This window comes from Hyla sarda, chromosome 6 (assembly GCF_029499605.1).
Source record: "Hyla sarda isolate aHylSar1 chromosome 6, aHylSar1.hap1, whole genome shotgun sequence".
In the NCBI taxonomy this organism is placed as follows: Eukaryota; Metazoa; Chordata; class Amphibia; order Anura; family Hylidae; genus Hyla; species Hyla sarda.
Window position 1 is genome coordinate 45,660,843 of NC_079194.1, and position 25,257 is coordinate 45,686,099.

A 25,257-nucleotide genomic window follows, 5' to 3' on the forward strand; every position below is an offset into this window, starting at 1 on the left:
CCTCTAAGAAAATGGTCACTGGCTACTTTAAGCATAAACACAAAAGGGATAAAAAGTTGACCAGCGCTCAGTGAAGTACGATTTTAAATATATAGATAAAAGGAGTGATATACAAACTTACTCCACAATGGGGGATCTAGGTGATCCTTTCACCAAAGATACCCCCTCCAAGACAGCTTGTATCACTCAGCGCCGGGTATGGGTAGCAAGTCACAGTGTCAGGACAGCCAGGGATTCAGGAATACATTTAATATAGCAACGCGTTTCAAAGGTCAAAATATACCTTCTTCATCAGGCTTACACATAATAATAAAACATCCATTCAATTTATACTCACACAGCGTCTCCTCAGACACCGGCATCTTCCGCTCACTTCATCCCTTCCGGTCTCATGATCACATGACCGTGGCTACGTAGCCATAGCTGTTACGTGGCTGTCAGATGGATTAGGTTAATCACTTGCGCATGCGCTATGACCGAAACCATGCGTCCCAGCCTTGAACACACAGGTATCGGACACGCGTATCCACGGCGCATGCGCCATGGCTAGACCCACGTGTTAACACATAGGTCCATCCACGCATGCGCTGTAGTGTCCCCATGCGTCCCAGCCTGGAGCGCACAGGGAACAGGCATGCGCAGAGAAACTCCCGGTCTGACCTCCATGCGTCTCATTCTGGAACGCAAAGAGGATCAGTATGAGAAAACAATATAAACATCTCCAACCTGAAGCACAATTAAATTTCCAGGTTAAAGATCAATATTCTAAAGTTTTGTTAATGACTTAGCCTTGAATTTCATTATGTACCAGTATTCTGGAGTGGAAAATTGCCATTATCTTGGTAGACTAAAATCTATAGCATACATCATGATTACCTAAAAATACTATAAAAATATTAAATTTATATGAATTTATATGAATATTTAATTTATATGTATGAACACATTATCTTGTCATTTCTATAAAAGAAAAAAAAATGTTTTGTTGTAAAAATATGTTTTTAAAATGAAAATATATATATAATGCATAATAACCTTTAATACAGGTGTTCTAATGATTCGTTCAGCCCATATGGTTGTTATGATTTGGCAGGCTGGATGTGGATCCACTGTGTCGGTGGACCGGTTCTAGGGTTGCTACTGGTATTCACCAGAGCCCGCCGCAAAGCGGGATGGTCTTGCTGCGGCGGTAGCAACCAGGTCGTATCCACCAGCAACGGCTCAACCTCGCTGACTGCTGAGAAGGCGTGGGACAGAAGGACTAGGCAGAGGCAAGGTCAGACGTAGCAGAAGGTCGGGGCAGGTGGCAAGGTTCGTAGTCAGTAGCAATAGCAAGAGGTCAGGTACACTGGTAAGGCAAACACTGTAACGCTTTCTCTGGCACAAGGCAACAAGATCTGGCAAGGAAGTGAAGGGGAAGTGAGGTTAAATAGACAGGGAGCAGGTGGAGGCTAATTAGACAGATTGGGCCAGTCACCAATCATTGGTGCACTGGCCCTTTAAATCTTAGAGAGCTGGCACGTGCGCGCCCTAAGGAGCAGAGCCGCGCGTGCCAGGACGAGACAGCCGGGGACCGGGACAGGTGAGAGACTTGGGATGCGATTCGCGAGCGGGCACGTCCCGCTATGCGAATCGCATCCCCGCCGGCAGTGTCAGTGCAGCGCTCCCGGTCAGCGGGTCTGACCGGGGCGCTGCGGAGAGAGGAACGTAACAGTACCCCCCCCCTTAGGTCTCCCCTCTTTTTGTCCGGATGTCGCTCCACATGGGACGAGGACATTGGGAGCAATTGAAGAGTCTCCTTCTGGAGGACAGTGAAGTCCTGGGTATGCACATCAACGGCAGGCAGTTCAGAAGGAGTGGGAATGGGGAGGGGGGCAGAGAGTGAAGCTTGGTACGGGGCAGAGTGTTACCAGGACAGGGGCTATGAGGAGGGGCCTGATAGGCCTTGGGGAGACCAAGTGCAGGAGGAGGCACTGAGGCTTGCCTGATGGGACTGGGAGCAGACGTGAGGCATTTTTTGTGGCAAGAAGTACCCCAGCACTTGATTTCCCCGGTGGTCCAGTCAAGGATAGGAGAGTGGCATTGGAGCCATGGCAGACCGAGGAGGACTTCAGAGGTGCAGTTGGGCAAAACAAAAAATTTTATTTTTTCGTGATGCAGTCCAATGCTCATGAGCAGGGGTTCTGTGCGGTAACGCACTGTGCAGTCCAATTTAACTCCGTTGACCAAGGAAATGTAGAGCGGCTTGACGAGACGGGTCACAGGGATGTTGAACTTATTAACAAAAGAGGCCAAAATAAAATTTCCCGCAGAACCAGAGTCCAAGAAGGCCATGGCTGAGAAGGAAGAGTTGTCAGAAGGAGAAATCCGTACGGGCAGAGTAAGACGTGGAGAAGCAGACTTCAGACCAAGAGACGCCACTCCCACATGAGCTGGGTGCGTGCGTTTCCCAGACGTGGAGGACGAATAGGGCAATCCACCAAGAAATGTTCGGTACTAGCGCAGTACAGACATAAATTTTTATCTCTGCGGCGAGTCCTCTCTTCATGGGTCAGGCGAGACCGATCCACTTGCATAGCCTCCTCGGCGGGAGGCACAGGGGTAGATTGCAAAGGATACTGTGAGAGAGGTGCCCAGAGATCAAGGTCTTTTTCCTGGCGGAGCTCCTGGTGTCTTTCAGAAAAACGCATGTCAAAGCGGGTGGCCAAATGGATACGTTCATGCAGATTGGCAGGAATCTCTTGTGCGGCCAGCACATCTTTGATGTTACTGGATAGGCCTTTTTTAAAGGTCGCGCAGAGGGCCTTGTTGTTCCAAGATAGTTCTGAGGCGAGGGTGCGAAATTGGATGGCGTATTCGCCTACAGAAGAATTTCCCTGGGCCAGGTTCAGCAAGGCAGTTTCGGCAGAAGAAGCTCGGGCTGGTTCCTCGAAGACACTACGAACCTCAGCTAAGAAGGACTGTACAGTGGCAGTGACAGGATCATTGCGGTCCCAGAGCGGTGTGGCCCATGACAGGGCCTTCCCAGACAGGAGACTGACCACGAAAGCCACCTTCGACCGTTCTGTAGGAAATTGGTCCGACAACATCTCCAAATGTAGGGAATTGTGACAGGAAACCACGGCAAAGTCTAGAGTCCCCATCAAATTTGTCCGGCAGGGACAAGCGGTGGCCAGGAGAGGGCACTCGCTGCGGAGGAGGTGCAGGAGCTGGCGGAGGAGATGGTTGCTGCTGTAGCTGTGGCAGAAGTTGCTGTAGCATGGCGGTCAACTGCGACAGCTGCTGTCCTTGTTGGGCGAACTGTTGTCCAAGTTGCTCTATCTGTTGAGACTGCTGGGCGACCACCGTGGTAAGGTCAGCGGCAACTGGCAGCGGGACATCAGCGGGATCCATGGCCGGATCTACTGTTATGATTCGGCAGGCTCGATGTGGATCCACTGTGTCAGCAAGGGATTGGCATGGACCGTGTCGTTGGACCGGTTCTAGGGTTGCTACAGGTATTCACCAGAGCCCGCCGCAAAGCGGGATGGTCTTGCTGTGGCGGTAGCAACCAGGTCGTATCCACCGGCAAAGGCTCAACCTCACTGACTGCTGAGAAGGCGTGGGACAGAAGCACTAGGCAGAGGCAAGGTCAGACGTAGCAGAAGGTCGGGGCAGGCGGCAAGGTCAGTAGTCAGTAGCAATAGCAAGAGGTCAGGTACACTGGTAAGGCAAACACTGTAACGCTTTCTCTGGCACAAGGCAACAAGATCCGGCAAGGAAGTGAAGGGGAAGTGAGGTTAAATAGACAGGGAGCAGGTGGAGGCTAATTAGACAGATTGGGCCAGGCACCAATCATTGGTGCACTGGCCCTTTAAATCTTAGAGAGCTGGCGCGCGCGCGCCGTAAGGAGCGGAGCCACGCACGCCAGGACGAGACAGCCGGGGACCGGAACAGGTGAGAGACTTGGGATGCGATTCGCGAGCGGGCGCGTCCCGCTATGCGAATCGCATCCCCGCCGGCAGTGTCAGTGCAGCGCTCCCGGTCAGCTGGTCTGACCGGGGCGCTGCGGAGAGAGGAACGCCGCGAGCGCTCCGGGGAGGAGCAGGGACCCGGAGCGCTCGGCGTAACAATGGTTGGAGGGTGTTAAGCCTAAAAATCCAATACATATCTTTTTGACATAAATTCTTATAATTCTTGTTTCCTATTTTTTCCAATGGGGTGATTTTCATGAGTGTAGGATCTTTGTTGTGACACTCACTAAAGTGTCTAGAGACACTGTATAATTGGAAACCATTAACTATATTAGAACGGTGCTTGTTTATCCGTTGTCTAAGACTATTGATGGTCCTTCCCACATATTTGTGTTTACATGGACACTCGATTAAATAAATGATGAATTCACTTGCACAATTTAAATATTCCTTTATATAATATGGTTTTTATTCTGATGGAATAACAACCTCAGTTCTCTTATTAGAGATGATGGAACAACATTTACATCTTCTCATACCACATTTGTATACTCCTTTAATCTCTTTTGCTCCAAAGTTGATACCTACCTTTTTTCTATTAATTTTCTCTTTTTGTTTTTTTGGAATGGAGGGGGAATGTTTTTGACATTCTTTATCAGATGTACAATTCCTCCTGATGCGCCTCATCTGGCCATAAGGGATATTTGTCTTCCAGGCCTTATTATGGCAACTGGAAAAATGTAGATAGCTATTCGCATCCACCTCCTTAAAATGGGTGGCGGTGCGAATACAGTTATCTTCAATGTTGAAGATAACTGTATTTGCACCGCCACCCATGAAATTCAAGGCTAAGTCATTAATAAAACTTTAGAATATTGATCTTTAACCTGGAAATGTAATTGTGCTTCAGGTTGGAGATGTTTATATTGTTTTCCCATACTGATCCTCTTTGCGTTCCAGAATGAGACGCATGGAGGTCAGACCGGGAGTTTCTCTGCGCATGCCTGTTCCCTGTGCGCTCCAGGCTGGGACGCATGGGGACACTACGGAGCATGCGTGGATGGACCTATGTGTTAACACGTGGGTCTAGCCATGGCGCATGCGCCGTAGATACGCGTGTCCGATACCTGTGTGTTCAAGGCTGGGACGCATGGTTTCGGTCATAGCGCATGTGCAAGTGATTAACCTAATCCATCTGACAGCCACGTAACAGCTATGGCTACGTAGCCGCGGTCATGTGATCATGAGACCGGAAGGGATGAAGTGAGCGGAAGATGCCGGTGTCTGAGGAGACGCTGTGTGAGTATAAATTGAATGGATGTTTTATTATTATGTGTAAGCCTGATGAAGAAGGTATATTTTGACCTTTGAAACGCGTTGCTATATTAAATGTATTCCTGAATCCCTGGCTGTCCTGACGCTGTGACTTGCTACCCATACCCTGAGTGATACAAGCTGTCTTGGAGGGGGTATCTTTGGTGGAAGGATTACCTAGATCCCCCATTGTGGAGTAAGTTTGTATATCACTCCTTTTATCTATATATTTAAAATCGTACTTCACTGAGCGCTGGTCAACTTTTTATCCCTTTTGTGTTTATGCTTAAAGTAGCAAGTGACCATTTTCTTAGAGGGACAATAAACCTACAAGATTACATCCAATGCCAGAGTTCTCTTGAGAAAGTATAACTCCAGGGGCAAGTTTTTATTTGATCATAGGATTAGGGTCTACAGAGGAGGTTGAAGCCTTAAAGTTTCCTGTGGAGTATCATAAAGCAGGTGTTTTACCAACATTAATTTATGACCACTTTTCTCACATGATCCCAACTCTCCAGAACTTCTTTAGTGACATGCTGAGTAAGCCCGTCTGAGGGCTTAAAAATGTGTTTAGATAACTAAAAGTTCACTAGGTGGCTTCTGAGAGCATGATATAGAAAGGAGATCTTAAAACCATAAGGTCCCATGCCCAGTAAGGATGCATTCACACCACATTTTAACGATCCGGCTGCGGCATCCCACGGTTTCTAGTCTGGCCACAAAACTGGATACGGTGCAAAAATAAGCCGACCAGAGTCACTAACTGACTCCAGTCGACGCATTTAAATGAATGAGATTCAAAACGGGTCTAGCAGGGATTTGGCCGAGGCCGGTTTTAAAATTTCCCTGCCAGATCACTAAAACGTGGTGTGAATCATCAAAGCAGATTTGATAGATTTCTATATGTAACAGTGAGCAATCAAGCCAATGAAGATAGTCAGCAAGCTAGGTCGTACACTGGATGAGACAGAGACCTTGTCCAAATTCAGGAAGATGTGCGGGTCAGGCGGCACACGGTCAGGTCAGCAAAATCAGGATCAGAATGCACAGCACACCTTTGCAATAGATAAACCCCTATAAACAGGGATGTCTCAAATAGGAGATGCTGTTCCAGGACAGGTGTTGGACATATTTTGGATGTGCACAAACCTAGTACTGTATAAAAAACAGAAGGAGCAGGTGTTTGCCCCCTATAGGTAAGAGCACCCATGGAGGGGGAAGCAGCATGTCGGTGACTAGGAATAGAAAGCGGGGCATGGACAAAGACTTGTTGGTGGTGACAGTGCGCTGATGGTTGTAAACCACAGGTATTACACTATATCAAGGAAACCAGTTAAAATCATGTCTTTTAAGTAGTTCCTAGAGAAAAGCCATTTAAAATTTCCAACATAAGCCTTCAGAAAATATTTGCACTCCCTATGGTCTTTTCTCTCTGCAGTCTCGACATATGTTTACTAGAAGGTGGCGGTGCATCAAGCCGTATAATGTGTTCATTACATGGTTTATTATTTGTTCATCCCACAATGTCGTTGCTGCTCCTGATCTTATCTCCCAGTTGGTTGGGTAAGTGTTGAACAAGAATAGATATTTTCCAAAAGTTGCTTCATCTATAGTGTGTGTGGTGGCCCAGTATGGGAGTTGTAGCTCCGTACTCTTGCTGCCCTGTCAGACAGCCTCCCTTCAGTGTCCCCTCATGTAGCTATGTTTTGCCATTTATTATGCTGTAAAGTGTGTAAAGAAGGGTTATACCTTTAAGAAATGTTCCCATGTGATCTTCAGTTGTCACGTGAGTTATCATGTGATTGTTACTCAGGAGGTATCAGTAACCAGGTGACCTAAGGGTGACCAATGGGATCCCACCAGAGTCTCACCCATAATAGCCCTGGGTGGAGCCTCTGCTCGCTCTCTTGTTGCTGAGGTCCAGTGCAGTGTTATTGGGCATGGGACCTGTCCTGAGTCTAGGAGTGTGTGTGGAGTCTTAGGAGGCCTTAAGTCAAGTCTGCAGCCACAAGTCTACAAATCTGCAAGTAAGCTAAAGTCACAGATTAGTCTACCTCAAGTCAAGTCAAGTCTGTCACTGTCATCTATTTGTCAAGTCAACGTGGCCTGTACTAAATTGTCCAAAACTACTGAAAGTCTCAGCAAGCCCTTAAGGTTTCTGAAGTCACTGGTCACCTCCATGGGCCCGGGTACACTGTATAGACTGTACCATCTCTCACTCAGTAAAGCTACTGTTGTCCGTAACTTGCCTTTGGAGTCATTATTGCCGCCGTGCCTAGTCCAGGATCCAGCGGTATACTTCGGGTGGTATTGAGGATAAACCACGCCCTGGCGTCACAAATACAAGGGGTTAATGCCATCTGCCCCTAGGGTAATTCCATCTGCCCTGCATCTCACACCCCATACCACATGTGCGCCAAAACAACATTGAAATTCAAGAGGTAGATCAATGAGCAGAAGACCTGGCGTAAAGGACAGATGACATCCGCAGGGTAGGTGCAAGAAAATGATGTAAGAAAAGATCAAAGAATGCATGTTATTACTGGGGCATGTTCACATGGTAAATCGTGCGGTGCCAGCATGTGAAATACAGATCCAATTAACTACAAGGGGAGGCAGGGGACCCACCAACAACATTCCTTACCTTTCCACAGAATAGTGATGAGTGTCTGACTAGGGAGTGTCCGACCCAAGGGACCCTGACAATCATGAAAATGGGAGTCACCTGCCCCCCATTGTTGGTGAAAAAACCTCATTACTAGTAACATGTATTCAACTCTTTTAAAAAAATAATTTCTCGTACATGGATGATAAAGGGGTATTCCTGTCTTCCTATTCTAGAACCAGAATCTAGAACTGAGTCCCTCCTTTGGGTCCACTCTAACCTGGTTACAGAGGTTGGAGGTTGCCAGGATTAGGAAAAAAAGGCAACCGGAAAAAAGTTCTGTGCTTGCCTTTGTAATACCAATATATATTATAAGTATTGAGTCCAAAATGGAAGAATTCCAAAGGCACTCACCAGGTACTGTGGGGGAGATTTATCAAAACCTGTCCTGAGGAAAAGTTGCTGAGTTGCCCATAGCAACCAATCAGATCGCTTCTTTCATTTTTCAGAGGCCTTTTCAAAAATGAAAGAATAGATCTGATTGGTTGCTATAGGCAACTCAGCAACTTTTCCTCTGGACATGTGTTGATAATTCTCCCCCTGTGTGACGTCTTCTTTATTGTTTTATAGACAAATGCAAGATAAGGCGGCAGCATGCCGCTACGAGTGAAAGACGCCAGTGCGCCAGCGCACTGGCGTCTTTCACTCGTAGCGGCATGCTGCCGCCTTATCCTGCATTTGTTTTATGAAACAATAAAAAAGAAGTCACACAGTAGTTGGTGAGTGCCTTTGGAATTCTTTCGTTTTGGACTGTATTCACATGTTGTTTTTTCAACAAATGAGCACCACAGTGTGCATTGTATATTCACCGCAGCTAGCCTCTCATAAGACTAGGCTGTTTTCAAGGGTAGATCAGCAGTGCCTGCATCTTCTGTGCTCTTTACTGGTTTGGATTATTAGTATTGACTTACATAAACAGCCAGGGACATGCACATATATTTTGGGGGGCAGGAGCTTAGGTAGAAAAAAAAAGGGGCACTTCTTCTCATTAAAAAATGATTGTATAAACCTTACATATGTTAGCACAACATATTTCCTGAGGTAAGGGAACCTCTGGCAGTCATGTCAGCTGAATGGGATCCACATCAAACCATGGAGCTCCCAATCAGTAAGGGCATTATAGAACTGGTGCATTAAAAGGGCAGGTGCTTAAAGGGGTACTCCGATGGAAAACATATTTTTTTTAAATCAACCGGTCCAGAAAGTTAAATAGATTTGTAAATTACGTCTATTAAAAAATCTTTACCCTTCCAGTACTTTTTAGCAGCTGTATGCTACAGAGGAAATTCTTTTCTTTTGGAATTTCTTTTTTTTATCTTGTCCACAGTGCTCTTTGCTGACACCTGATGCCCGTACCAGGAACTGTCCAGAGCAGGCGAAAATCCCCATTGCAAACCTATGCTGCTCTGGAAAGTTCCTGATATGGGCATCAGGTGTCAGCAGAGAGCAATGTGGACACAACAAAAAATAAATTTAAAAAGAAAAGAATTTCCTCTGTAGCATACAGCTGCTAAAAAGTACTGGAAGGGAAAAGATTTTATAATAGAAGAAATTTACAAATCTGTTTAACTTTCTGGCATCAGTTCATTTGAAAGAAAAAAGTTTTCCACCGGAGTACCCCTTTAAGCCCCCTTTTGAGTCTATGTGTGCACGTAAACAGCGTACTTCCACATTACTTATAGCATTATGTATCATGTAGTCAAAATTATGAATATTACAGGACAATTGTTACGCCGAGCGCTCCGGGTCCCCGCTCCTCCCCGGAGCGCTCGCTACACTCCTCTCACTGCAGCGCCCCGGGCCCGGGGCGCTGCGATACCGCCTCTGGCCGGGATGCGATTCGCGATGCGGGTAGCGCCCGCTCGCGATGCGCACCCCGGCTCCCGTACCTGACTCGCTCTCCGTCAGTTCTGTCCCGGCGCGCGCGGCCCCGCTCCCTAGGGCGCGCGCGCGCCGGGTCTCTGCGATTTAAAGGGCCACTGCGCCGCTGATTGGCGCAGTGGTTCCAATTAGTGTTTACACCTGTGCACTTCCCTATATCACCTCACTTCCCCTTCACTCCCTCGCCGGATCTTGTTGCCTTAGTGCCAGTGAAAGCGTTTCCTTGTGTGTTCCTAGCCTGTGTTCCAGACCTCCTGCCGTTGCCCCTGACTACGATCCTTGCTGCCTGCCCCGACCTTCTGCTACGTCCGACCTTGCTTCTGTCTACTCCCTTGTACCGCGCCTATCTTCAGCAGCCAGAGAGGTTGAGCCGTTGCTAGGGGATACGACCTGGTCACTACCGCCGCAGCAAGACCATCCCGCTTTGCGGCGGGCTCTGGTGAAAACCAGTAGTGACTTAGAACCGATCCTCTAGCACGGTCCACGCCAATCCCTCTCTGGCACAGAGGATCCACTACCTGCCAGCCGGCATCGTGACAGTAGATCCGGCCATGGATCCCGCTGAAGTTCCTCTGCCAGTTGTCGCTGACCTCACCACGGTGGTCGCCCAGCAGTCACAACAGATTGCGCAACAAGGCCAACAGCTGTCTCAACTGACTGTTATGCTACAACAGTTACTACCACAGCTCCAGCAACCATCTCCTCCGCCAGCTCCTGTACCTCCTCCGCAGCGAGTGGCCGCTTCTGGACTACGACTATCCTTGCCGGATAAATTTGATGGGGACTCTAAGCTTTGCCGTGGCTTCCTTTCCCAATGTTCATTACACTTGGAGATGATGTCGGACCAGTTCCCCACTGAAAGGTCTAAGGTGGCTTTCGTAGTCAGCCTGCTGTCTGGAAAAGCCCTGGCTTGGGCCACACCGCTCTGGGACCGCAATGACCCCGTCACTGCCTCTGTACACTCCTTCTTCTCGGAAATTCGAAGTGTCTTTGAGGAACCTGCCCGAGCCTCTTCTGCTGAGACTGCCCTGTTGAACCTGGTCCAGGGTAATTCTTCCGTTGGCGAGTATGCCGTACAATTCCGTACTCTTGCTTCTGAATTATCCTGGAACAATGAGGCCCTCTGCGCGACCTTTAAAAAAGGCCTATCCAGCAACATTAAAGATGTTCTGGCCGCACGAGAAATGCCTGCTAATCTTCATGAACTTATTCACCTAGCCACTCGCATTGACATGCGTTTTTCCGAAAGGCGTCAGGAGCTCCGCCAAGATATGGACTCTGTTCGCACGAGGCGTTTCTTCTCCTCGGCTCCTCTCTCCTCTGGTTCCCTGCAATCTGTTCCTGTGCCTCCCGCCGTGGAGGCTATGCAGGTCGACCGGTCTCGCCTGACATCTCAAGAGAGGACACGACGCCGCATGGAGAACCTCTGCCTGTACTGTGCTAGTACCGAACACTTCCTGAGGGATTGTCCTATCCGCCCTCCCCGCCTGGAAAGACGTACCCTGACTCCGCACAAAGGTGAGACAATCCTTGATGTCCACTCTGCTTCTCCACGTCTTACTGTGCCTGTGCGGATGTCTGCCTCTGCCTTCTCCTTCTCTTCTGTGGCCTTCTTAGACTCTGGATCTGCAGGAAATTTTATTTTGGCCTCTCTCGTCAACAGGTTCAACATCCCAGTGACCAGTCTCACCAGACCCCTTTACATCAATTGTATAAACAATGAAAGATTGGACTGTTCCATACGTTTCCGCACGGAGCCCCTTCTAATGAGCATCGGATCTCATCACGAGAGGATTGAACTTTTGGTCCTCCCCAATTGCACCTCGGAAATTCTCCTTGGACTTCCCTGGCTTCAACTTCATTCCCCAACCCTGGATTGGTCCACTGGGGAGATCAAGAGTTGGGGGCCCTCTTGTTCCAAGGACTGTCTAAAACCGGTTCCCAGTAACCCTTGCCGTAACTCTGTGCTTCCTCCAGTAACCGGTCTCCCTAAGGCCTATATGGACTTCGCGGATGTTTTCTGCAAAAAACAAGCGGAGACTCTACCTCCTCACAGGCCTTATGACTGTCCTATCGACCTCCTCCCGGGCACTACTCCACCCCGGGGCAGAATTTATCCTCTCTCTGCCCCAGAGACTCTTGCCATGTCTGAATACGTCCAGGAGAATCTAAAAAAGGGCTTTATCCGTAAATCCTCCTCTCCTGCCGGAGCCGGATTTTTCTTTGTGTCCAAAAAAGATGGCTCTCTACGTCCTTGCATTGACTACCGCGGACTTAATAAAATCACGGTTAAGAACCGCTACCCCTTACCCCTCATCTCTGAACTCTTTGATCGCCTCCAAGGTGCCCACATCTTTACTAAATTGGACTTAAGAGGCGCCTATAACCTCATCCGCATCAGAGAGGGGGATGAGTGGAAAACAGCATTTAACACCAGAGATGGACACTTTGAGTATCTGGTCATGCCCTTTGGCCTGTGCAACGCCCCTGCTGTCTTCCAAGACTTTGTTAATGAAATTTTTCGTGATCTGTTATACTCCTGTGTTGTTGTATATCTTGATGATATCCTAATTTTTTCGGCCAATCTAGAAGAACACCGCCAGCATGTCCGTATGGTTCTTCAGAGACTTCGTGACAATCAACTCTATGCTAAAATTGAGAAATGTCTGTTTGAATGCCAATCTCTTCCTTTTCTAGGATACTTGGTCTCTGGCCAGGGACTACAAATGGATCCAGATAAACTCTCTGCCGTCTTAGATTGGCCACGCCCCTCCGGACTCCGTGCCATCCAACGTTTTTTGGGGTTCGCCAATTATTACAGGCAATTTATTCCACATTTTTCTACCATTGTGGCTCCTATTGTGGCTTTAACCAAAAAAAATGCCGATCCCAAGTCTTGGCCTCCTCAAGCGGAAGACGCCTTTAAACGACTCAAGTCCGCCTTCTCTTCGGCTCCCGTGCTCTCCAGACCTGACCCATCTAAACCCTTCCTACTGGAGGTTGATGCCTCCTCAGTGGGAGCTGGAGCTGTCCTTCTACAAAAAAACTCTTCCGGGCATGCTGTTACTTGTGGGTTTTTTTCTAGGACCTTCTCTCCGGCGGAGAGGAACTACTCCATCGGGGATCGAGAACTTCTAGCCATTAAATTAGCACTTGAGGAATGGAGGCATCTGCTGGAGGGATCAAGATTTCCAGTTATTATTTACACCGATCACAAGAACCTCTCATACCTCGAGTCTGCCCAACGGCTGAATCCTCGTCAGGCCAGGTGGTCTCTGTTCTTTGCCCGATTTAATTTTGAAATTCACTTTCGGCCTGCTGATAAGAACATTAGGGCCGATGCTCTCTCTCGTTCCTCAGATGCTTCTGAAATTGAACTCTCTCCTCAACACATCATTCCTCCTGACTGCCTGATTTCCACTTCTCCAGCCTCCATCAGGCAAACTCCACCAGGAAAGACCTTTGTTTCTCCACGCCAACGCCTCGGAATCCTCAAATGGGGTCACTCCTCCCATCTCGCAGGTCATGCGGGCATCAAGAAATCTGTGCAACTCATCTCTCGCTTCTATTGGTGGCCGACTCTAGAGACTGATGTGGTGGACTTTGTGCGAGCCTGCACTATCTGTGCCCGGGATAAGACTCCTCGCCAGAAGCCCGCTGGTTTTCTTCTTCCTCTGCCTGTTCCCGAACAACCTTGGTCTCTGATTGGTATGGATTTTATTACTGACTTACCCCCATCCCATGGCAACACTGTTATTTGGGTGGTCGTTGATCGATTCTCCAAAATGGCACATTTCATCCCTCTTCCTGGTCTTCCTTCAGCGCCTCAGTTGGCTAAACAATTTTTTGTACACATTTTTCGTCTTCACGGGTTGCCTACGCAGATCGTCTCGGATAGAGGCGTCCAATTTGTGTCTAAATTCTGGAGGGCTCTCTGTAAACAACTCAAGATTAAATTAAATTTTTCTTCTGCATACCATCCTCAATCCAATGGACAAGTAGAAAGAATTAACCAGATCTTGGGTGACTATTTACGACATTTTGTTTCCTCCCGCCAGGATGACTGGGCAGATCTTCTACCTTGGGCCGAATTCTCGTATAATTTCAGAATCTCTGAATCTTCCTCCAAATCCCCGTTTTTCGTGGTGTACGGCCGTCACCCTCTTCCCCCCCTCCCTACCCCCTTGCCCTCTGGTCTGCCCGCTGTGGATGAAATTTCTCGTGATCTCTCCATCATATGGAGAGAGACCCAAAATTCTCTCTTACAGGCTTCTTCACGCATGAAGAGATTCGCGGATAAGAAAAGAAGAGCTCCTCCCATTTTTTCCCCTGGAGACAAGGTATGGCTCTCCGCCAAATATGTCCGCTTCCGTGTCCCTAGCTATAAGTTGGGACCACGCTATCTTGGTCCTTTCAAGATTTTGCGCCAGATTAATCCTGTCTCTTACAAACTTCTTCTTCCTCCTTCTCTTCGTATTCCTAATGCCTTTCATGTTTCTCTTCTTAAACCACTTATCATTAACCGTTTCTCTCCCAAATCTGTTCCCCCCACTCCTGTCTCCGGCTCCTCGGACATCTTCTCCGTCAAGGAAATTTTGGCATCTAAAAAGGTCAGAGGGAAAACCTTCTTTTTAGTGGATTGGGAGGGTTGTGGTCCTGAAGAGAGGTCCTGGGAACCTGAGGACAATATCCTGGACAAAAGTCTGGTCCTCAGGTTCTCAGGCTCCAAGAAGAGGGGGAGACCCAAGGGGGGGGGTACTGTTACGCCGAGCGCTCCGGGTCCCCGCTCCTCCCCGGAGCGCTCGCTACACTCCTCTCACTGCAGCGCCCCGGGCCCGGGGCGCTGCGATACCGCCTCTGGCCGGGATGCGATTCGCGATGCGGGTAGCGCCCGCTCGCGATGCGCACCCCGGCTCCCGTACCTGACTCGCTCTCCGTCAGTTCTGTCCCGGCGCGCGCGGCCCCGCTCCCTAGGGCGCGCGCGCGCCGGGTCTCTGCGATTTAAAGGGCCACTGCGCCGCTGATTGGCGCAGTGGTTCCAATTAGTGTTTACACCTGTGCACTTCCCTATATCACCTCACTTCCCCTTCACTCCCTCGCCGGATCTTGTTGCCTTAGTGCCAGTGAAAGCGTTTCCTTGTGTGTTCCTAGCCTGTGTTCCAGACCTCCTGCCGTTGCCCCTGACTACGATCCTTGCTGCCTGCCCCGACCTTCTGCTACGTCCGACCTTGCTTCTGTCTACTCCCTTGTACCGCGCCTATCTTCAGCAGCCAGAGAGGTTGAGCCGTTGCTAGGGGATACGACCTGGTCACTACCGCCGCAGCAAGACCATCCCGCTTTGCGGCGGGCTCTGGTGAAAACCAGTAGTGACTTAGAACCGATCCTCTAGCACGGTCCACGCCAATCCCTCTCTGGCACAGAGGATCCACTACCTGCCAGCCGGCATCGTGACAACAATATTAATAGGCAACACTGTCCAACACAGAGATGTGCTGAACATGAACAGGTCATTCGGAGCCATTAAAAATATATCTACCTCATGTAATATTGATATGTACCTTATCAATGTTACTGCTCACGTTTGGATGCTCGAGATAAAGGTGATGTGGTAGCCCAGTACGGGAGGTGTTACCTGTGCTCCTACTGTCCTGTCAGGCAGCCTCCTTAAGTGTCCCCAAGGCCCCCTGCACTTGTTTCCCCATTGTAAATATGTTTTACCATGTAAAATGTTATAAAATGTAATGTCGCTTTAAGAGTTATACCATGTGATATGTCATGTGATTGTTACTCAGGAGGTACCAGTAACCAGATGATCCCAAGAGTGACCTATGGGCTCCCTGCTAGTCTCCCCCATATAAGCCCTGGGTGGAGCTTCTCTCTCTTTGAGCTCTGCTCTTCTGCTACGCTGAGGTCCAGTGCAGTCGTGTCTAGTGTGTGTGTCCAGAGTGTTGGAGACCTCAAAGTGAAGTCCTGCAGCCACCATCAAGTCAAGTAAGCTAAAGTCACAGAGTTAAGTCAAGTCAAGTCAGTCCCTGTCATCTGTCAAGTCAGCGTGGTCTGCATTCAATTGTCCAGTCCTACTACTCTGTGTCACTGGTCACCTCATTGGGCCCTGGCTGAACTGTATAGACTTTACCAACTGTCTACCCTCAGTAAAGCTACCATTGTCCGTAAGTTGGCGTATTGCCCCCAGGCCTAGTTCAGCGGTATGGGTGCATTCACACGCTATTACTAGCATCGGGTTTCCCGCTGCGGGAATCCTGCTGCGAGTTACGCTACCATTGATTTAAATGGGTCCACAGACAATCCGCAATAGTGTCAGATGTGCGGACTGTCCGCGGACCCATTCAAATTAAGCTAGCATGTGAACGCACCCTATACCTTCAGGTGTCTATAGGCTAAACCACACCCTGGCGACACGAATACAAGGGGTTAATGCCATCTGTCCCTAGGGTGACAACATCTGACCTGCACCACACACCCCGCCACCACAGTGAAAACTGTCCAGGTTCTGAGTAGAATTTACACTTTGCTGTACCTGTACATAGTTTCACTTTACTGTAATTTGTGACTTCTGTTGTGTGCATAGCCATGTGTCATAAAGGCGATGTGGAGAGGGTTCCTCAGGTAGGCTTCTCAGGAGATGCAGTTCATCTTTCATAGTCGGGTGTAATTGCATCTGCTGGCTTTGGGAACAGGTACACGCTGAATGCTGGCACTTAGTGACAGGGGTAAGAGGTTCATCTGTAACACTTACGGTATATCCAGTGACTGGGTCACTGTTATAGGAGCTATCTCACAAGCTCTCGTGGTAACATGCATGAGAGCACTTAGCCTAGAAATAATATCTGGTGCTGATCGTATCACACTGTATCATGAACAATATAAACTTTTCACCCCGGTGGTTTGTTTTGGTGATAGGATTAATTTGTTTCCACCCAATGTTTCCAAACAACTTAACTTTATCATCCACTGTGCCAGGACTAGACACATATCTACCATGAAAATGGTTGTCCATGAGAAACGACACAGTGTTGGTCCAAGACATCCTGTAAGAACAGTTTACATGCATTAGGTTTTTGTTTACTTTCCTTAAAGGGGTATTCCAGGAAAAACTTTGTTTTTATATCAACTGGCTCAAGAAAGTTAAACAGATTTGTAAATTACTTCTATTAAAAAATCTTAATCCTTCCAGTAGTTATCAGCTGCTGAAGATGAGTTGTTCTTTTCTGTCTGACAACAGTGCTCTCTGCTGACACCTCTGCTTGTCTCAGGAACTGTCCAGAGTAGGAGCATATCCCCATAGCAAATCTCTTATGCTTCGAACAGTTCCTGAGACAGAGGTGTCAGCAGAGAGCAATGTTGTCAGACAGAAAAGAACAACTCAACTTCAGCACTGATAACTACTGGAAGGATTAAGATTTTTTAATAGAAGTAATTCACAAATCGTTTTTTAATTTTATGGAGCCAGTTGATATAAAAACAAAGTTTTCCTGGAATACCCCTTAAAGGAAAGTAAATAAAAACCTAATGAATGTAAACTGTTCTTATAGGATGTCTTGGACCCACATTGGCACAGTGGAATACCCCTTTAATGAAATGAAATTGATCTGTGTTGTAAATGTAAATCAATACAGAAAAGAAAAATATGTGTGTCCTATTTTGTTTTTAAACTGGATTTGCCCTGGATTTTGGAGTTAATCCTGGACCAAAATCTACATTATACCTGGTGTAAATTCACCTTCTAATGGGTTTTCTACCCCCACCCCCATTTTACAGCAAATTACGGCATTGATTGTAGCCAACTGGGCATTAAAAAACCCATGCCATATCACTTCTTTGTGATGGTTTCACTGAGGATTCGCCCCATTACATGACATTGCGGGTCATCCTTGCGTGGATCTTCTGCACTCCTTCCAGACATCCAAGGCTCAGTCTCAGATTTCTGCTGTGGAAATACACATCAGCATTTATAATCAGATGTGTGAACATACCCTAAAGATGTGGTGGTCTTCTTCACCAAGTTCTATGAATTAACAAATAACCTTTGTTTTTCAGTCTCTCTCCATTCTAGAGAAATATTTGCCCTCTTCTTTGATGGATTTCTTAAGCACAATGGCATTGTCTGTTCCGGAAAAGTTTTGGTTATGGGCTTGGGTTGGCTTAAAAATACAAAGGTAACTAACCTCACCTGCCTGACCCCACCATTGCCCTCCCACTGGCCCCTGATCCTCACTGAGCAGTGCTTCATCCTTTTGTTTTCACATGCAGTAAATGCTCACTCACTGGCAGGGACAAGTCAACACTATGGTGACAAATCTATGGTGGAAAAAGCTTGGAGAAGGTACACTGGGACAGCAGAAGTGGGGAGATTGGGCAAGACACCTTGACATTTTTTAAAGCCAGAAATATTAGTTTTCTAGTGGGCTAAGAATGATTGTCCTGTTACACGTATAGTATAATATTTACTAATGATGTTTAATATGAAGGGAGTTATCCAGTCATAGAAAAACACAGCCAATTTCTTAAAAAAAAAAAAAAAAAACGCTCCCTGTCTGTCTCCAGGTTGTGGTATTAATACTTGCCTCCATTCACTTCAATCGAACTGATCTGCAGAACTGCACCCAACCTGGAGAGAGACAGGGAGCTGTTTTTGTAAGAAAGTAGCTCTGTCTTTCTATTCCTGGATAACCATTTTTAAGCCAGCATAACCTTCAAGATGCACCCTTAGGTTGTGGGAGTAGGAAGGGTGTACTTATTTTTTTCCACCTTATTTCTGAATGTTGGATTATGTCTAGTACTGTATATTTAAATATATTGTGCTTTTATTGTCACCAGACACTGGCTCCATTGGACCAAGGCGGCACCTTCACAGGGCTGACAAATTTCCACCCGAGAAGAGTGGGCTGGCCATGCTGCAGCCACCTGAAGCGCGGACTGGTCACTAAGTCTAGCACACAAGGTCCTGACACTTGTATCGGGACCTTGTGTGCAGCGGCCACAGAGTGGCGGTGTTATGTGTGTGAGTGTGTGGGGGGGTGTAGCATGTTGTTTTATTTAGTAGCAGTGTGGGGGTATTAGTCATTCTGTGGTGGTATTATTTGTTACTTGTATACTGGTTTTAGTGGTAATATTGGTCTCAGTATACAGGATTTGGTCAGTAACACTATGACAGTAATATGTATGGTGATAATATTCCTCCTTGTATACTGGTATTATTGGTAATACTGGTCAGTATACAGGATTTGATCCATAACAGTATGATGATAATATGTATGGTGTTAATATTCCTCCTTGTATTCTGGTATTATTGGTTATATTGTTCTCAGATATATGTATAAATGTTAAAAATAAGTTAAAACATTTTCTAAAAATATAATACCCCATGTTAGAAGTTAAAATCACCCCTCTTTTCCCATTTTTCAAATAAAATACTGTAAAAAAGCACAATGCCTTGAGCTGGCCCTGTCGCCAGAGGTTATATGTCTGTTTATAAATGTTGAGGCAGTCCAAAAAAAAAACACCCATACATGACATCCATCCCTTAAAGGGGTATTCCAGGCAAAAACTTTTTTTTATATATCAACTGGCTCCGGAAAGTTAAACAGATTTGTAAATTACTTCTATTAAAAAATCTTAATCCTTCTAATAGTTATTAGCTTCTGAAGTTGAGTTGCTGTTTTCTGTCTAACTGCTTTCTGATGACTCACGTCCCGGGAGCTGTCCTATGGGGATATAGCAGCTCCTATGGGGATATTCTCCCATCATCCAAGGGATATTCTCCCATCATGCACAGCTCCCGTGACGTGACATCATCATTTAGCAGTTAGACAGAAAACTTCAGAAGCTAATAACTATTGGAAGGATTAAGATTTTTTAATAGAAGTAATTTACAAATCTGTTTAACTTTCCGGAGCCAGTTGATATATAAAAAAAAAGTTTTGGCCTGGGATACCCCTTTAAATGATGCAAGGGATATGTAGACCCAGAAAAAAGTATCTAACACAAAGACTCCTATTCAAAGGATAGGGGATAAGATGTCTGATCACGGGGGAAACTGTCAGCCTGTTCAACCACACTAACCCCGATGAACTGTGTTATAGTGTGGGTAAACAGGAGTTCAACCAAGAGTAACTTACTATCTTACATCCTGTAGGTCCGGAGATATGTCCCCCAAAAGATCCTCTACAAACTTTTGTGAATTGCACGCTAGAAGCGTGGCCCCACCGGTTAAGATTACATATTCATTGTCTGTGGCCTGGAGTCGCTGGTCATGTGAGTGCTCTGCTCTTTGTGTGGGTGAACAGGCTGACAGTTTTTCTTTGAAGTGATTATTTGGGGAGCTGAAAAGGTATCACATTTCCTCCGAAATTACCACTTACAAATTTTGTGCCATTTTAGCCCTACAACTTCCTCTCTGCATAAAATGGGACTGCTGAGAAGGTGGGGAAGGTACTATGGCTGCACTATGTTGTGGGTGAGATTTTTGACAGCATGCAGCAATCACAAAATAGCCCTTGCCCCACCATCTCAGCCCATCCCATTAAAGTGGAGAGAAATGTATAAGTGGAAAGGGAGCTACCAGGAAACAAGAAAATATAATACACGTTTAGCTCCCCTGTTAAGTTTTATGTTAAAATATGATAACATTGAATTATTGGGGTACTCTGATTTAGGGTACATTTATAGCTATACCACACACATCTGCTTGTGGTATACCACAAACAATTATCACAGCAAGACCAATTGCATAATGACTCTACCTAGTTTTTCCCTAAGGGTTAAACCTTTCTAGTCTCTGGAAAAGCTTGTGGTTGCTGTGGCGACACCCTGGCCTATCCTGCCTCATGTTTTTCTGTCCAATGAGGTGTCTCTTTTACGTCCACACCCTTCTAGCTCTGGCTATTTAAGTATGCAGTGTCCTCTGAGACACTGCCTGTGAAAGAGCTTGTACTCTGTAGCTGGCTATGCCTTGCATCTGTTTCTTTGTTCTGGTTCTGTGACTTTTGCTCTGATATTGGTTAAACCTTTCTATTCCATTTGTTACTTCTGTTGCCCTCTTGGCTTTTTGATCCAGCTTGCTGGCCATCCTTTCTGTTTCTTTGTCTTCCCCTGAGTTTAGCATCCTGTGCAGGTTAACCCATTGTGTCCTGACTGTTTCTCCCTGACCTTTACCCTATGGTTTGTAGTTTGTTGTTTTGACCTGAGACGTCCCTGCACTTATTCCAGAATCGGGACTGTCTTCTAGTTGTGGAGTCACTGTTTAGGGCAACTATGCTCCAACTTTCGAGAATTCTGAGCATCTAATGAAGAAAATGCAAAAATATGAAATATCCAGAAGGATAAACATGGCATTAGTCATTAAACTTAGGCATTAAATGGCTGGCCTGAAATATTATGAGGATTTTAATGTTACATCAGTTATTGAAAAAAAAGAAAAAAATTGGCACTTGGAATGCGCCACTGGGGAACAATGACTGGTGCCGGTTGGGCCGGCCAAACCTCCTCTGTGGGAGTAGGCCGAGGCACTTCAGTTGGTGCCCGCTGGTTAGGCCAAACCTCCTTGACCACAGGAGTAGGCCTGGGCACATTCACAGACTACTGTTGTAGATACTTTGGTGCCATGACAGGCACTTCGGGCATGTAGACTTCCTCCTTCTGGACGGTACCTCTGACTTTAGGCGGCAGCAACCCAAAGGGATTGTCATCCCAGTCGTTCAATGGGAAGCAAGCAAACGGAATCTGGGTTGGATTCTTCGGACGGGTCACCACAGCCGCCCACTCTCCTCTCAAGCTTTGTACAGGAGTATACTCCACTATCTCCCCGCTCTCTAGAGAATGCATGGACAGGGGAAGATAGTCTCTCTGCACTGCCCGACGATTGACCAGGATGATCCCTCCATGACGACAGTCCATGAGGGTGCCAAACCCCCGCACTTTGTCGAATTTCCCCACCATAGTGCAGCCGCGTCCCAGGGTGGCTCTCCCTCTCGGGGATGTTCCAATTTTCTGATGTACAGGGCCTCTAATGCTTTGGTGTCCTGTTGCTGCACCTGTCGCACCTCATATGGCAGTAGCTTTGGCCCATATCTCTCCACTCTCTGTACCCTCTGTGCCCTCTTGGACTGGGCCGGAGGGACTGGGGGATGGGACTTCCCTGGCAGGGGAAGAAGGTGCTCCCTCATGTATCGGATCAGTCCAGGCTCATCGCCAAACAACCACTTAGGTAATGGTGGTGGCTGGGGGTGACAGACTTCTGGGCCTGGAGAGTTTGCTCTGCGCTAGAGGTAGAAGGAGCAGTAGAGAATGCGGTCTCAGCTGGGGGTACTTACTTCTGACTCCTTGGTGTGAATTTCGGCCGAGAACCCACAGGTCCGGTGGTGAGGGGACAGCCTCACCGCCGATGATGCACTAGAAGATGCTGGCTTTCCCTCCTCCGGGGTTAGTGGCCAGTCTCCATCATCCTCGAGCAGCAGGACATGGTAGCAGGCCTCTTCGGCCCCGATGTATATGCGCTGTAGACGATTTGCCAGCTCCCGAAACATTTGCGCCGCGGCTGCGGCAAATTTCCGGGCCTCCGGCGCCATCTTGTGACTCTCTGCACGTTTGCTTGCCTGTTCTGCCATGCTGCTTCTCTTACTGACTTATGGCAAACTGAGAGGTTCCGGCGGCGCTGCTCCTTTGATGCAGGGCTTCAGGAAAATGGCATTAACCCCTTGTATTCGTGACGCGAGGGCGTGGTTTAGCCTAAAACCACCCGAAGGTATACCGCTGGATCCTGAGCTAGGCACGGGGGCAATAAAGTCTCTGACACCAAGTTACGGACAACGGTAGCCTTACTGAGGGTAGACAGATGGTAAAGTCTATACAGTTCAGCCAGGGCCTGAGGAGGTGACCAATAACTCAGAGACCTTAAGGGCTTGCTGGGACTTGTAGTAGGACTGGACTACTGAATGCAGACCATGCTGACTTGACAGATGACAGGGACTGACTTGACTTGACTCATAAAGCTGTTGGTATCACCTGGTCACTGGTACCTCCTGGGTAACAATCACATGACATATCACATGGTATAACTCTTAAAGCAACATTACATTTTATAACACTTTACATGGTAAAACATATTTGCAATTGGGAAACAAGTGCAGGGGGCCTTGGGGACACTGAAGGAGGCTACCTGACAGGACAGGAGGAGCACGGGGTTACACCTCCGGGCCACCACAGTGTAAAGAGAGGTTCTAAAGTTACTTTGGGAAGAGCGCTCTTTCAACTACAAGCAGTGTGTTGGACAACTAAACATGTCACCGATAGTAAAGAAATCCCAACACGTGGGTAAGTGTGCACACCATCAACAATATAATACCAAATCTATATATATGAAACTCAACGTGTATGTGTATGTATGTGTGTATGTTCCAGCATCACGTCCAAAGAGCTAAAGATATTAACATGAAACTTGGCACACATGTTACTTATATGTCAGCAACAAAAATAGGATAGGTGATTTAACCCTTACTCACCCTCATTTGCCAGGGGCAGGTTTTATGTTTAATGTCCCATACAACTCTATGGGAAATATTTGTTACTGCATAACTTCCAAACGGCTGGAGATATTTCGATAATACTTGGTCACATGTTACTTATATGTCCACTTAAAATATATGTTAGTTAATTTAACCCTTAACAACCCCCATTTGTGAGGGTCGGGGTTTTTGTTTAAAGTCCCATGCAAATCAATGGGAAATGTATGTTACTGTATAACTTCCGTACGGCTGGAGATATTTCAATACCTGGTACACATATTACGGGTCGGGATAGGAGGTCAGGATATGAGGTCGGGATAGGAGGTCGGGATAGGAGGTCGGGATAGGAAGTCGGGATAGGAGGACGGGATAGGAGGTCAGAATAGGAGGTCGAGACAGGAGGACGGGATAGGAGGTCGGGATAGGAGGTCGGGATAGGAGGTTGGGATAGGAGGTCGGGATAGGAGGTCGAGATAGGAGGTCAAGATAGAAGGACAAGATAGGAGGACGGGATAGGAGGACGGGATAGGAGGACGAGATAGGGGGTCGAGATAGGAGGTCGAGATATGAGGACAGGATAGGAGGACGGGATAGGAGGACGGGAAAGGAGGACGGGATAGGAGGACCAGGATAGGAGGACGGGATAGGAGGACGGCATATGAGGACGGGATATGAGGTCAGGATAGGAGGTCAGGATAGGAGGTCGGGATAGGAGGTCGGGATAGGAGGTCGGAATAGGAGGACGGGATAGGAGGTCGAGATAGGAGGATGGGATAGGAGGACGGGATAGGAGGTCGGGATAGGAGGACGGTATAGGAGGACGGGATAGGAGGACGGGATATGGGGTTGGGATATGACAACAATATATGGGGATGGGATGTGAAGTCAAAAGCTTCCACCTTTGTTTATTTTCCTCCCCAACAAGGATTAGAAAGGAAAAACCGGGCAACGCCGGGTACTCAGCTAGTATATATATATAAAACTCAATGTGTGTGTGTATGTGTGTGTATGTATGTGTGTATGTGTGTATGTTCCAGCATCACGTCCAAACGGCTAAAGATATTAACATGAAACTTAGCACACATGTTACTTATATGTCAACAACAAACATAGGATAGGTAATTTAACCCTTACTCACCCCCATTTGCCAGGGTTGTGGTTTTTGTTTAAGGTCCCATACAAGTTTATGGGAAATATATGTTACTGCATAACTTCCAAAAGGCTGGAGATATTTTGATAATACTTGGTCCCATGTTACTTATATGTCCACTTAAAATATAGGATAGTTAATTTAACCCTTAACCACCCCCCATTTGTTAAGGTTGGGGTTTTTGTTTAAAGTCCCATGCAAATCAATGGGAAATGTATGTCCCCATATAACTTCCGTACGACTGTAGATATTTCAATACCTGGTACACATATTACGGGTCAGGATAGGAGGTCAGGATAGGAGGTCGAGATAGGAGGTCAGGATAGGAGGTCGAGATAGGAGGTCAAGATAGGAGGTCGGGATAGGAGGTCGGGATAAGAGGTCGGGATAGGAGAACAGGATAGGAGAACGGGATTGATGTCTATGGGAGGGTGCGTGGCAGCTAGTATGTAGCCGTCACACCTCCTCCCATAGACATGAATGGACGAGGCGTGGCGGCTGTAGTCGTCAGTCATCCGGCACGGGGAAGAGTTCCCTCCGTGCACAGATGACAAGGGTGCCGCGTTGGAGATCATAGGGTTTCCACTGCTGGATAGGGGGATAAGATGTTTTTCGGCAGAGTACCCCTTTAACATACAATTCTATGGACAGTCCAAATTTGCAAAACATTTCACTGGTAAAACACCTGTATTACTGAAGTGCATGCACTGACTGGTGTATGGTAGCACCCCCTACAGTGCAGGGAGGTACTACATGTTCTGTACTACTCTT

The 25,257-nt window shown here is 47.2% G+C and overlaps 1 protein-coding gene across 2 annotated transcripts in view; it reads left to right on the forward strand.

Annotated features, from left to right (window-relative positions):
• Positions 1–25,257, forward strand: part of LRRC52 (leucine rich repeat containing 52) — a 120,566-nt gene that overhangs the window by 46,251 nt on the left and 49,058 nt on the right. The gene's annotated exons all lie outside the window — the stretch shown is intronic.